General features: G+C 38.5%; 1 long non-coding RNA gene across 1 annotated transcript in view; it reads right to left on the reverse strand.

Annotated features, from left to right (window-relative positions):
- LOC118168928 overlaps positions 1 to 15615 on the reverse strand; it is a 91419-nt gene that overhangs the window by 20999 nt on the left and 54805 nt on the right. The window lies entirely within an intron of this gene.

The following is a 15615-nucleotide window of genomic DNA, read 5'->3' on the forward strand; positions in this document are numbered from 1 at the left end:
TCTATTTTCAGCCCTAACTACTAGGCTGTGTTTGGAAACCCCAAGTTTGGCTGTGGTATTAACCCCTCCTCCTACACAAAGGCCCACAAACAAATAAACCTTGCTCAAAAGCAGCAAATCTCCCAGAAAGCACACCAAACCCCTGCACTGGAAAAACCAACTAAGAACAACCTCCACTTCTCATGGGAAATGGTTGTTCAGCTTAATAGGCTTTATTAATGATTTCTTTAGGAATTTAGAATTATGCTTTAAATTTTTAATTACAAGAAATACTGATACCTCAGATCTGCAGGTAATAGGAATTCACAGCGAGAAAGTATCAATTTTTCAATTCATTTAGTAGTTTGTCCCAAATCTCTTCAAGCTATATATGACCTTCCCATTGCTGACACATAGTTCTGGGACCAAAATGTGCTATTTTCATTTGAAAATCCTGCTGATAGCACAAGATGTCCAGTGAAAGACAGTCAATACGAAATCTGCAAGAGAAGTTTTGGGCATTTTCCACACATCATAAATATGTTTGAAATGCTTCCCTCAGGGATTGCCTTATCAATCATTACACTGCAAGGGCTCTGATCTGAAACATTATAAGAGAGCAAATTAGGTGCATTTGTAATTTAAAAAAAAAAAAAAAAATCAGAAACAATTTAGGTGTTGGAGAATTTGTGGCTTCACAGAGTAGCAGGATTTGGAGTGACTTTGCTGCACTATCTAACTACTTTTTTTCCACCCAGGATCTGCTATTCTGCATCATTTTTCTGACCAATGTTCTGAAAGGTCATTAGCATCCCTGGAGAATCTACCCCTTGACAAATCACTGCAGTATTTAATTTTTCTCACCACTAAAATACTGCATTTGTTTCAGGACTTCAATTTCTAGACAGAAAGGGATGCTGTTGTGTGGTTTAGGTTTTTTTTTTTTTTTTTTTTTTTTCAGCTAAATTAGAGAAACAGCAAACATCGAGTTTCTTCTGCATTTTCAGATCTTCAGTGACCCAACACAACTTGTGACTTGCTATTTTCAGCTTAAAAAGACATATTTCCTTCCCTTTTGCTGTATGGCAGAGGTCAGTCTTGCAATTTTTCTCATGTTTAGCCAGCACCCTTAGGTAACAAGACTGGGATCCCCAAAGTAATCTAAGTTTTCAGGTATACCGATAATACTATCACCTACAGGTAACTGCACAAACCAGAACCAGCTCCACAAACTTATCTGGAAGTCCTCCAACTTCTGTCATCTGTGGATTTATCATGAACACTGTCGTGATTAAAAAAAAATAAAAATAAAAATACAGACAGTATGTAGCATTAAGAACAGATTTCTTAATGGGATATCAAGCATCATTCAGTCGTATACTTTATAACAGCCTAAATTTGTTGTGTCAGCGCCATTACTTTTATCGTCTAAACTTGTAATCGCATGAAAAATTATGCCAAGCTTCTAAGACAATATTTTTTTTTCATAAAACTTTTGACTGGCATTAATTATGCTCTCCTGCTGTTTCAAAGGAGAATTTCAATATTAAAATATCAGTACTTTCTATTTTGGAAGTATGTTTCAACCAGTTTCACAGCAGTGATCTGAAGCCCCACTATGCCACTGAAACTCTGGAAGCAAAACCAACTTTCACTGTGTATAAATCGCAATATCCACTGAGATTTAACAGTAGGGACCAAGTGCTCATGATGACACATTATCTGAACACATTCTGTAGACTCATTCTTGCAGGTTTCTCTGCACAATTTTTTTTTTAAATAAATATATTTATTTAACAAAAGGTGCTGTTACAATTTTTTTTAAATATATATTTATTTAACAAAAGGTGCTGTTAAATTCCCTGCAACACCAACTCTTCTGTAGGCAGAACAAAAGGCATTTGCTGCTCTTGTTCTTCAATGAGGTGAATCGTAACAGTTAGAGAAGAGGTCTCTGACAGATATTGCTGCTGTAACATCACTGCAGGTCAGCTTTTTGCCATTAACCACCACGAGTCTATTTCCTTTATGACAGAGCTGCTGCAAACACTTGGAAATGCTAAAAGGCACCAATTTGGCTTTCATCTGACATTGGCCTGGGGCAGAGTTCTGTAACTTTTCCTCTAGAAAAGACCACCGAAATATCAAAAAACACCTAACCTAACCGAGTCACCTAATCTATTTTAAAGACAATCAGTGAAGCTTTCAGAAACAATTCAAGTTCTGAAAATTATATATATATATATAAAAATATAAAATATTATATATATATATATATATATATATATATATATATATATATATATATGGCTGGAACATTTGATAACCAGTTATTTGAAAATACTCTACCTTGACTCAAGTCCAGGCATAGATTTGCTGAGGTCAGGGCAGTCGAGGGCGGGTGATGGAAGAATGGAGGAAGACAGGGCCCAGAGAGCAGTAGCTCTTCTGTGATCACTGCCTTTGCAGGTACCCAGATGCAGAGAACAGAACAGCCACACCACTCAATGCCCACCCCACCAAACATCCAGTGTAGATTCCCAGCACACTGGCCATCAAATTGAACCCCCTGAAAATGGAAAAATCAAATATCCCTGAGGCTGCCCAGAGAGGAATTTGGATCAGGCCTCAAATGTATCAAGAAAAAATCTATTTAAAAAATAACAATAAAGAAAAACAAACAGTCTGAATGCACAATTAATCCCTTGTGACATCTATTTAGACAAGAAAAGCACAAGAAGAAAACCACAACTTTTGGACTAGTATGTGGAGTACTGCATATACACTTACATTTTTTAAAAAGCACACATCTTTAAAGGGGAAAAAATGTCTACCTTTCCAAAGGAAAATACTTGTGTGTTATTTCTGATAATGTTGTCTTCTTTTCCTTAGGGAAACAACTTACGTTTATGGATTTGGGAGTTTTGCAATACTTGAATTACGTGGGAAAAAAGCTTACACTCCTGATCACTAAAAGAATTATTTTGCTCTTGATAAAACAACTTTCATGATTGCTCCTAAAAACTTCTGGTCCTCTACCCGTGATTTCTTAAAGAAGGCAGATATTTTAAAGTGCATGCATCTGACAGCCTCTTCCTCCAGTTGTACTCCTCCTTGCTTACATTCATTCCACCCCTGTTATTCTTTCCAGAGTCATCACATTTTCTTCTTGTGCTCAGGGAAAAAGAAAAAAAAAAGAAAAAAAAAAAATAACCCCAAAACATACCAACATACTGTCCTTCTTTTTCTAAAAAATGAAAAAAAAAAAAAAAAAAAAAAAAAAAAAAAAAAAAAACACTTTATTTTTTCATACCCTTGTCAAAAGACACACCATCACAGTGGTCAATGACTACTTGACTTTTGTTAATCCCATCATCTAATAAGATTCCACTGTAATACAAAAGACCAGAATTTATTCATTAATCTCACCATTCCCTGGATGAGTGAATAATCTGAAATCAATACTAATAGTGGAAAAGCTTTGTATAGAATACTGAAAATATTAGTGCATGCCAATATTTTTAATCTACCCATACAAATTAGAGGAAAAAAGGTGTCTATACCCAATATTCACGTGTGACCAGGCAGTTTGTATTTAAGTAAGAAATTTCCTCCTAGTTGTTCAGCTACTGTATTAAAATGCAGACGTTAAACACTTTGCTGTAGCAAAGACTAGAATCTTAAGAGTCTTCGTTATAATCTGTTTCCAACATATATATATATATATGATGATATCTACAAATGGCTATGTGCATAGAGGTCATATAAATAACTTGTCTAGAGTGTGGCTGTGTTTGGGATGCATTAGATTCAGAAGATCAAAATGAAGAAAACCATCTCTAATAACATTTTCCATGCAAGTCTGAAAAACATTAGCTGGATAAGTCAATGGCAGGGTAAGCATGTGGAGTAACCGTACCTACAGTCAGTTACCAATCAATGATCCCGTCATAATGAAAACTACATAAGGCATGGTTTTAACAACCAGAAGGACCAGCAGATTTGACTACAATAAGGAATGGGATTAGAATTCAAAATTTTGAGTAGTCCATAAGGTTGGTTGAACTGAGAAATTCTACACCTAGGAAAGACTGATAACATAGGCACCAAGGAGTAACTGGCAAGCAACAGATTTGCAGAAAAGAACCTGTCACTAGACTTAACACTGAAGTGAAAAGGATTCAAAAGCTTCAGTTCTTTTTAAAATATATATATATATATTTATATATATATATATATGAATGTAACTTGCACTGCATGTTAGCTAATCCTTCCACCATATTTAGAACTGATAAATCCTCAGAAAGCATGTTATATCTGGCTATACATTCTGCATGTCCAAAAAAAATGTGAAGCAACTGAAGAGAGATAAAATAAACCAAAGAGAAATAACAAAAATCTAGATATTAAGACCCATGTGGGAGGATTGAAAGTATTGGAGTTGCATAAACTGAGGAAGACGAAGCTCATGTGGAAATGCTAACCACGTACATACCATGCTGAAAAGAGGAAACAGCAAAGATGAATAATCTATTTTCCACAACCAGGAACACAGGACAAGAACAGGCTAACATCAAAGACACGAAGAAAATCTAATGTTAGATACTGGAATAATATTTTTAACCACAAAGACAGCAAAGCAGTAGACTAGCAACGGTGGGGAGTCTCTGGAATTTCTATCATTCTCTCAGGAATCGGTAGGTCTGGCAGGGAGGTGACTTCAAAGACCTCTTACTTGGAAACTGCTGTTCTACAGCTGCATGAGTCTCTACATCCTACATCGAAAGGGGTATAGGGAAAGGTGCTCATAGGACAAGAAACTAGCCAAATATCTGTGCTTCTAGAATCCACAGCAATGTAAGAGTATTTCATTTTCATAGTTTCCTTAATAGTTTCTACCTTTACAGGGCAACTTTTCAAAGCTCAGTCTATAAATTGCACAAGACCAAAGTCATTTCATGTTAGTGTCTATGCTTTTATAATACTCTCTCCATAGTTCTGGTTCCCAACTATGTAGTAAATTATCAGAGAAATACTTAAAAAGATGATATTCACTAATAAGATATAGTGGCAAAGAAGCATTCTCTTGTTTATACACTAAATCATTAAAAAGACAGCTACATATGGCATCCAAGAAAACTGAATAAATTAAGTTTCTTGTTTTGACATATTGTTGGTGGGAAAAGAAGGAACCAGTATCTTTACAAGAAATAATTTGAAGTCAAGAGCTACCCACCATTAAGAACTCCATCCTGCTGCCATTGTATTCCCAGTGCCTCCTTTGAAGCTTCTATTCACCTCTGAAATTCCTCTATCAAAGCAAAGTTTGTATCTTAAAGAGACCTTCTTCAATTATTCTGAAACTTAGTAAACACACTTACCCCTCTCCTTCCATCAACTCAGCACAGAGACTGGCAATACAGTGGCACAGCAGGAGTTTAAGGGTTGCTGAAACAAAATTACTATTCTAATGATGATTGCTTCACTGTTATGTCTGTTAACAAAATGAACTTTTGGAGGGGCCAATGATCCTTGAAATTTGTTGTTTTACTGTTATCAGAGTTACCAGAATGGTTTCTGAATGTGTGGTCATTTTTCACTATTACTCATACACAAAACACATGCCTGAAGTTAAATTTACAGGGGAAAAAAAAAAAAAAAAAAAAAAAAAAGCCATTTGATACACTATGACATCTTGGTTGAGAAAAGAGTGGAGACAGAGACACATGGATATTCAGAATCAAGTGCTTCTCAAAACTCTCACCTTCCAGCCAAAAACAATCTTAGAGTAGTTCTCCAAGACTTTTGAGTATTGGGAGTGAGTTTCAAGGCAAAATGTTACATGCCCTACTACATAGCAATGTGGTAACACGTACCTTCTCCACTAGGGCCACTGTCAACCCCTGGGACAGGGCTTGACCTGTCCTGGCTGCCCAGTACACTCCTCCCCCCGCTCCCCATGGTGCCTACTTCCCCCCATTATTCTTCTGCTATAGCACTGATGCTCTCAGCTACACATCTGTATGTTCAAAGCTCTTTGGTAGTGATGGGAGGGCCTAAATGTGGCACTCACAGCCACTGCTCATTGTGGCCAGCTCCCTCCCTGATTCTGCTCATGCTCTGACTTTAAAAAAATAAAAATAAAAGAAATGACCGAGGTGGTTTTCTCCTCTTCCTAAGCCCCAGAAGTCTGACATGGAGCCGTTGCAGTGCCACAGCACATGTCAACATGTCTATGGTAACCTCAGCACTCCCAGCCTCAGAAACGAATTACTGATTAATTAGACAAGACAAACACCAATCTTGGTGCTGTAATAAACAGAGACGCCTTCTAATACTTTGCCTATAGACCTGACAGTTCCCATGGTACTTCATATACTGCCAGGCCACAGGCTTATTATGGTTTTGCACTGCAAATGTCAGTGCAGATTATCACCTACCCAGAGCAGTCATGCACCAGTCCTAGATACAACGCACCCATTGCTGGCCCCAGTTGGAGAGAAACCTTGAAAACTGTTATCTAGCTGAAGTTTTAAGAACAGATAAGAACTAAAACTATACACACATCTGATAATGACAAATATGAAAGAATATTGATGCTGAAAAATGTCAATGCTGACCTGAATAAAGGCACAAAAGAACACTGTGATGATGGGAAAATAATATTTAAATATAAAGGCAGAGGGAATAAGTGTGGTTCTTGATTCTTGAAGCATATCTCATGGCAAAAACATTTCAAATTAACTTAAAATTGTACATGTGATGGAAGCAGATAAAGGGGATTGCCCAGAATGCAATGGAAGCATTTGCCTGTAAAACAATGTATCCACAGTGAAATACTTCTACTTTGTTATTGTTGTTGTTTTTTTTTTCTCCCCTGAAACTTAAAAGACAAAAGAGAATTAATACACTGCTGTGAAAGATATAGGGTGCACTTCAAAAACAGCCCTCTTCTCAATGTCTGCATCAACTCACTGCCTGGAGTGCTCCATTTGTCTTTAAGTGTATTCCTAGAGACTTAAGAGCCCTCAGTACCATCTTTTCATCTTACCTTGCTGCCTGGCTTCTGCAGTAGACTCACATGCTTGAACTAAATTGTCATCTTTCTGCTCTTCCTGCTTTACCCTTCTCAACATTCAGGCATCTATTCATTTCTCATGTACTACATCACCTCAGACTTGTGTCATTTAGAATCTAAGTGCTTTTTATTATTATTATTTCTAGAATTACATAATAAAGCAAACAAATAAAACAAGACAAGAATTAAGATCATAAATCAAGCACAAAACATGACAACCTGCAACTACCTAGCCCCAAACACCTGGTGGGTGACCCCAAAGCTTGGGACATTAAGCTATAACATGGTGGAAACGGTGTGGTCAAGCACATGGATTGCCCTGCCCGCTCTCCAACTTACATCCCACGTGCACCTTCTCCCACTGCTGTGCCCTTTTTATTTCCTCTCTTCTACCTGTGACATTCAAGCTTTCTTCTAATTCCTTTCAGACACATGTAGAGCTTGCTCCTGCCCTTTCCTCCCCTCCAACGTGCAGCAAAATGATGAATGGAAGAGAAGTACCTGGTTCCTGCTGCCTTGATGCAGTACCAGCACCAGAAGCAAGCTTAGGAAGAGGCTTCCCAGGCTCACTTCTATTGCTCTGCTTGAAGACCGCCAGCCCTGCAGAAGAGAGCACAACAGCAGCACCTCAGCTGCAGGAGGCCCTGCATTTTCACTGCCTATTTAGAAGATTATTTATTGCTCTGGCCTAAAAGTGCCATTACACTATCTAATCCCTGATTGCAGAAACATCCATAGGTGCTCAAGGCAAGGCAGGGCTGTATGAAGGTCAACTTAATAGAATGGCATGCAATTTTTTTCAGGCTTTGACTGTTACACTTACAGTGCTGATTGGCTATTAATCTTAAAACCAATTCATCTTTCTCATGCTTATTGATTAGAAGATGTAGAGTGCCAGCTGGTGACATTGTTACTGACCTTGGGAATTTTGTTGTGGTTGCCAAAAAGGCAGAATACACCACACTTGCCTCTGCCTGTTTTGTCAGAGAGCCTCACTTGACTCTCATGTTTCCTTTCAAGATTAGATTTTCCATGATAACATGAAAGAAGTATTAGTGGGGCTGGCACAGCACCACCAGAGCAGCACAGGCAGCTAGAATCCCCTTGCTGCATTTCCAGGTGAGTATTCTTGTGAACTTACACTGCCTTGAAATAAATGGAATTGCCTGCTGTGTCAGAGATCTTTATCTCTAAGGAACGTTGCCTTTATTGGAAGAGTTGAGTGAAAAGAGCACTCTCATGAGTCTGAAAGTAGAGATTAGACTTGTTGCCTTTAGATTAAACCTTTCCTAATTAACCTTCCAATTAACCTCACATCACTCCTTTGAACAAGACCATAAATACAAATGATACTACCTTTCCTTTCACCAAAGAACAGCTTTCGCAAGATAGGATTATGATATACGACCATAATCTACAGAGAATTATATTAGCAGAAGTTCTACACTCTGTCATTAGTCACCAGGATGAACAGTAAGGCACAGCTGCTACGAGAGGCACATTAGGCAAAGCATGCAATTACATAAACAAAGTTTTTTTCTGGCAAAGAAGTGAACTCTGAGACAGAGGACCACTTGAAAACACTGGCTGTGTTTACCCAGCTTCAAAGAAATCCTCAGCTGAAAACTATGCCATTGAGAAATTAGGGAAACAAAACAAAACCTAACCAACCAAGGATCTGTAAGACAGGAATCAATGGATCAGCAACACCCAGGCAATGCTCCAAACAAAATCTTGCTCCAAAACAAAACCTCTCACCGGTGTGGAAAGTTCCACTCTAGAGGATTTTTGCATGATTCCTATTATACTGAAATACCATCTCCTGTCACTTCCTTCCTCACCCAGAACAGCACCTATCTTTTTGCCTTCTCAGTTATTGTCTTTTCACATGTTAACAAAGTTCTTCCAGTTAAAGACAATGATCTGATGAATATGTAAGCTGTGAAAACCGAAATAGTTTAAAACCGGATAAAACTTCATACGAAATTTTTGCTTAGGAACAACTTCATCAGTACTAATTTTGGCTGTATTATCAGTGCCTTTTTATTTTAAGGATTTCACTGTTATATGATCTTGTTCAGCCATTTAGAAATCTTTCTCATGCAACTAGCTTCCCCTGGGCAATATAAGTTGCTGGAGATTGAAGACAAACTGGGGTACTTTAACGAGGCAGTGGTTGGCCCATCCTCTGTTAATGACACTTAGCCAGCTACCAGGGGGTCTGCCCAGCTCCACATTCCCCTGATGGGCAACCAGGATGTGGGCAAAGCAGTCTGCCCCACCTTCCTAAACAAGCCACAAACACCTGGTCACACCTTCGGTGATACTGATCTACTTCATCCATCAAGAATTTATAGACCTCCATTAAAAGGCATGATGGAAACACAAGAAATAAATATTTTATGGCAGAAAAAAACAAACAAACAAACAAACAACCACATCTTTCATGTTAAGGCAACACACCTTGCTGAAATTTATTAGACCAAGCCAGAACCATCCACCCCAGTTCAGGCTCTCTCTTCTAAACCTCCTTCCTTCCCTATTTATGGTGACTGTATCTGTTCCTCAGGCTGTAGCCAGCTGAAAGCCATTCTTCTTTAGCTAACATCTTGGAGATATCCCTTCTCTCTCAGGTATAAATCTCCCCTTGATGAGCTGCCTTTCTCCAGCCACAACCTTACCAATTCCATTTATATCCTTCCCTTAGGTTCCAGTGAACTGGAAAGTGCCCGTTTCATTTAACTGCTACTAGCAAATCTGTCTCCCATGTGTCACGGCAGCTTTTTCTCCCAAGATTTAGGTTTGGTGTTCTTTTTTAAACACGTATTAGTATGTACGTGTTTCACTTCTCTTCCAGAACTAGAATGAGAAATGCCAAACCGTTACCAAGTAAGAGACATACCTCACTAAAATCCACCTCCTTGAAATGTTCAGCCTTTCTACAGCAAGAGGAATAGCAGTACATGTGTGTCTACAGAAGAATTTAAATACTGCTCAAGCTCCAGGAAAAGGTAACAATTGTTAGGTATTTATCGTACTGATATTTGTGTATTTGCACTCTAGCAGCAAGTAGCGCGTTTCAGTTTTAGACCCAGTAACTCAATCAACATGTGAGGTCTGTATCAGCTCAGATCATGAAGCGATGCACATCACCTGGGTTTGGTTTTGCCCATGAATTTGCATTTCTGTGAGCTGACCTGGTGGGTGTGAATAGCACCCTCACACAGCTGGCACGCGCCATGCTTGCTTACAGGAGATGCTTGAAAAGGTTGAAGTGACCGGCTAGTACTGCCTGGGTATTTGTAATCCTCATTAGTAGGCAGAATAATGGAATAATTATGACTGAAAGGGACTTCTGGGAAGCAAAGCAGGGCCACCTTGAGCTGGGGCTGTATCCAGTCCCCAAGGAAGGAGACTCCACAACCTTTCTGGGCAACTTGTTCCCATGTTTGACCACCCCTGTACAGGCTCTGTGGCTTCTGAGTGCTAGAGTAAAGTTGAGAATGTCAAGCAAAGAAAGAAGAGTAAGAAAGTATCTACTTTATTATGAAATATGATCTTCCTATTTTCTTTTCAGTAGAAGCAAAGCTCTTTACCCACAGCAGGCTCACGTTCTCTGATAAATTTGCATCTCTGGACTGAATTCCTAACAATAGGGCTACATGTAACAACAACATGGCACTACTAAAACTGTCTTAACAGCTTGAAATTCAGACTTTTCTAAGAACACGTGCAGTTCATCTGACAGAAAATAGCTATCGCGGGAGAGCTAAAATACTTAAGAAACGAAAGAATAGTATCTGCAGTTACAAGCATCCTTAGTCCTGTGCTCAGCACTAGAGCTGAATGAAAAAGCTGTTCCTGTCCTGTACCACGGACCTAGTCAGCAGGGACACTCCTCGTCCTCTCTGCCTTCACCTGTCAGACACTGCTTAAAAGCAAATGCCCCAATAAAAACACCATGAGGGAATAAATACAGCGTGAGGGTGAACACAGGATTTTCTGGATTTGTAGCTGTCAGGGCGGCATGTTTATTTGGAGTCAAAATATTCTAGTAGCAAACTTTATCTGTACTGATTAACTTTCCATGCCAAATTGTCTTCTAGCATAAAAAAAGCATGGGTCTTTTGTCCAGCCATGCCTGCAGGCCTGCGTGTGCTGCTCACAGGCAGAGCAATGGACCTGTCAAAGAGGGACTGTGCAAGGTGTTCAGCGGGAAGTGCTGATGACAGGGAAGAAGGTGGAACTCAAGGATATAATTTCAAAGCATGTCCATAAATATTTACATATGCTCTTACAAGTTCTGACAATTAGAATGCCCGGAAGTAGAAGAAATTTTGCATTTGTGTATTTTTGGATATTCTATTTCCCAGAATCAGAGCTTTGCAAGGAGCTCCAAAGATACCTACCTAGTCATAATGCAGACAAGCATCCTATCAGGGTTAACATTTGCAGAGTACCGAGCAAGAGGTCTGAATGTTCTCTATCAGAAGAAAAAGCAGTGCTTTCAGCAAAAGGAAAAAAAGCAGCATTATTTATTGTCAGAAGAGAAACTGAGCAAACATTTAAGCACACACATCTAATTATTTAGCAAACTTTCCACAGGGATGATTTTTGTCGTTCAACAGAATTCAGTTGACTAATGGTATTTTTAAAAATTCAGGAAAAACAAACACAGAAGAAAAACCTAGGATTGAATGGCAGAGATGTCCTTCAGGATGTCTCTGTAAGGAGCTTCAGAATTCTGTGTATCCTGAAGAACAGACTCCAAGCCCTGGCTTCTTGCTTCTCAGAACCACAGATCATCCAAAAGTAAGATGACCACAGATTATCAAATATTGAAGGTCATGTCTGCATGCAGACAAAAACATGCATCCAGGCTGTGCAAGACTGTGCACAAGGTCACCTCCCTCCAGTACTTCAGCTAAGCCCTAGGCTGAGACTTCGACATCCTCTTACTAGGCTATTTTCTGAGGTGAATTCTTCCACTCTTCCTTACTACTTTCAATGATTCCTGATTCCTCTGTAACAACGGCTCTCTTTCACTTCTGAAGACACATCCAATTTGACAGGTATATAAATATTAGTTCACCTCTATTACACTTTTCCATGACTTCCACATTCTCACTGAGAACGTTGTACTTTTTAACAATAATCAGCATGTCAAATTTTTGCATTTCTTTGCAGTTTCTCTCTAATCTCAGTCTACCTTTTGAGCAGAAAGTGTTGTCTCGTTACACAGATTAATGCACTACTTGTACTTAACAGATGATGACAGACAGATACTACCCAAAATATGGGAGCAGAGATTGTACCTCTAACACAAAACAATGAACGCAAATTTTGATTGGATTAAGGACTTCACAATTAAAACAGTTTTCCAACACTTTCATGGCTACTCACAGCCTGGTCTTAGTTTTGCATTTTACTTAATGTTTGTACAGAGTAAGATCACTAAGACAGTACTGTTAAAAAGAGAAGTCCTATGTTCAAAAAGAAATGCAAATATATATAGGAAAAAAAAAAGGAAAACTGCAATAATGTGATACTCAAGGAAGAAGGCAAATGAATTTGCCTCAGTTCTCAGTTTTGTACAAGTAAGAGGAATGAGAAATCTCACTTAGCTTTCTACATAATCAAAAGGGAAAAAAGAGAAGGTGGTTAACATTTTCTGAGCTTCTATTTCCACACCACAACACTGGTCAGTCCTTAGACCATGTAATTTTTAACATTGCACTTTAAACCTTTGAATGGTTTCCCATTTAACCATGGCTTCTGAACTGAGATTTTCTATAAGAATATTATCTCAAAATTTTCAAAGACACTAACTGCAATAAAACAAGTTATGCTCTGGTATCCAAAGCTAAAATACATTAGAAATTGATATATATAGAAATATGTATATATATATACATCTATAAGGGAAGTATGCTGTGTTCTTATGAATCTTCTGCAAGACCTACTAACTTGTTGAGTTTAGGAGGATACAAATAAACACTTTTTTATTAAATGAAATTTGGGTTGACTCAGAGTTTTCCACCTTTGATCTCCTTTTAAGATTTTATCATTGACTCTCATGTTCTTCCATTGTGAGGTTCAAATCAACCAACATTCATCTTGCAAAGCAACTACTGAGCTATTTCCAAGTCAGTCAGGGTTTATCACCTCTTCTCATTAATAGCAATGCCTACATCTCTAATAAATAAAACAACATTTATTTAGGTGTCTTTATTTTTAACTACACTAACAGCTAACAAATACAACAAAGGAAATATGAAATGTGTGAAATAGGCCAGACTGAACCGGCACAGTTACAAATGCAAAAGCCCAGAAGAGAAGGATTTAAGTAATGAATGAAGGAATATCCACTGTCCCTACAGGTCTACTGCCAATGGGACATCCTGGAGGAGAAAAGGGGGAGTTACTCTGTTATTAACTCCCACCAGTGAAAATCACATCTTGCCAGTTAACAGTAAAATTCATTCAAGCAAATGATTGCATTCAAACAAAGCTCGATTACTCTCACATAACTTCTGCAAGTTCACAAGTTCTCCTATTTTATCTGTAAGCCTTTTGGCACAGGGGTTTGTTTTCTGCTGTTCATGATCCTCTTACCATAGCTTGGGTTGGTGGAAAACAAAAAATCAAACCAAAACTTAACAATGGGTTCTCAATGGGAGGGGCCATCCAGGTCAGTACACCCAGTAGCATTGTGAAGTGTTCCTTTGCCACCAGAAGAAGAGGAAAATAAGCAAAATCAAGTCATGGGAACATCTGAGGGAGAACCTGAGGGAATAAGGCTGGATGATTATTTCATGAACACACACAACATGAAATTCCTCCACCCCCCTGAGGTAATACCTTGCTATTATCTGTCATATCCAACCATTTAATGTCTTGACAATGCGGTACTGAATATTCATGATGTATTGCTCTACTAGAGAATGAGAATGTTTGCCTGGAAAGGACCAACTCTGTTTGCTTGAGAACCTGAACGCTGAATAGGAGTCAACCCAAACCATGGCTCTGCACGGCTCCTGCCATGTAAGGAAGTGAGCTTACTGCAAAAAGGTCTGAGGATAGTACCCAGAGGAAGATCTGTAACTTCTACAGGCTATTACTTGCATGGAGCAATTCAAGATGGATAATGCCACAGCCAGAAGAGAAAGGACACCATGTAATGGGGTAGCACGTAGTTGTGTGCACCATGTGGGTGTAGGCAACGCTAGAGGAGAAAAGAAACTGCACTCTTGTGAGCAGATGAGGACTCGGCTTACGTTTCAGATGTGAGGAGCACCTACCACCCAGAACGCATCCACTCAGCCCATGTGAACTCCAGGACTTACATAGTGTACCCAGCTCTCTACAAATTTATTAATATTTCATCCTGATATGTATTTTTAATCAAAAGTTCTTAAAGGCCAGTAGAATATCCAGTATATATATTCCAGTCCTTAGATGCCTTCATTATTAAATAGTTTATAGGATACAGACCTTAGACACGCACACAAAAAAAAATCATGATTTTAATGATTTACATGGATTCCTACGATAATAAAAATTCACAAAGATAAGTTGTGTATCTTGTAACTTAGGACCAAAATACAGCTCACCATTTTAGAGAGGCAGTTTCAAGTGAAAAACTTTCCATAAACAGGAGGCACAGCAACATGTTAATAACTGTTATAATTACCAGAGTATTCCAGTGGTCCCTTTATATTCAAATAGAGACTGGAAGAATTATTCTAAAGAAAATAAATGTATATATGTGTGTGTATATATATACATATATATATATATACAGAGGCCCTATATATCTAGGGTCTCTGTGATATACAGATACTTTCAGAGGGTTATTTTCCGGGCTGTAAACAGCCAGCCATGACTTTCAAATCACCAGCCTGCCCAAAAGAATCTCTACAGATCGACTTTGGAGAGAGAAGTCACAGCATCAGCTTGGCACACAAGCACTGGAAACAAACTTAGCTCTTCCTGATGTATTTCACTAGAGTATCAAACAAATTAATAGAGAGTACCACATGATTACTGACTGTTCTGCTAGTCCTAAAAAGGAAGGAGGGAAGGAAGGAAGGAAGGAAGGAAGGAAGGAAGGAAGGAAGGAAGGAAGGAAGGAAGGAAGGAAGGAAGGAAGGAAGGAAGGAAGGAAGGAAGGAAAGAAGGAAGGAAAGAAGGAAGGAAGGAAGGAAGGAAGGAAGGAAGGAAGGAAGGAAGGAAGGAAGGAAGGAAGGAAGGAAGGAAGGAAGGAAGGAAAGAAGGAAGGAAGGAAAGAAGGAAGGAAAGAAGGAAGGAAAGAAGGAAAGAAGGAAAGAAGGAAAGAAGGAAAGAAGAAGGAAAGAAGAAGGAAAGAAAAAGAAAGAAAGAAAGAAAGAAAGAAAGAAAGAAAGAAAGAAAGAAAGAAAGAAAGAAAGAAAGAAAGAAAGAAAGAAAGAAAAAGAGAGAAAGAGAGAAAGAGAGAAAGAGAGAGAGAGAGAAAGAAAGAAAGAAAGAAAGAAAAGAAAGAAAGAAAGAAAGAAAGAAAGAAAGAAAGAAAGAAAGAA

This window comes from Oxyura jamaicensis, chromosome 6 (assembly GCF_011077185.1).
Source record: "Oxyura jamaicensis isolate SHBP4307 breed ruddy duck chromosome 6, BPBGC_Ojam_1.0, whole genome shotgun sequence".
NCBI lineage: Eukaryota > Metazoa > Chordata > Aves > Anseriformes > Anatidae > Oxyura > Oxyura jamaicensis.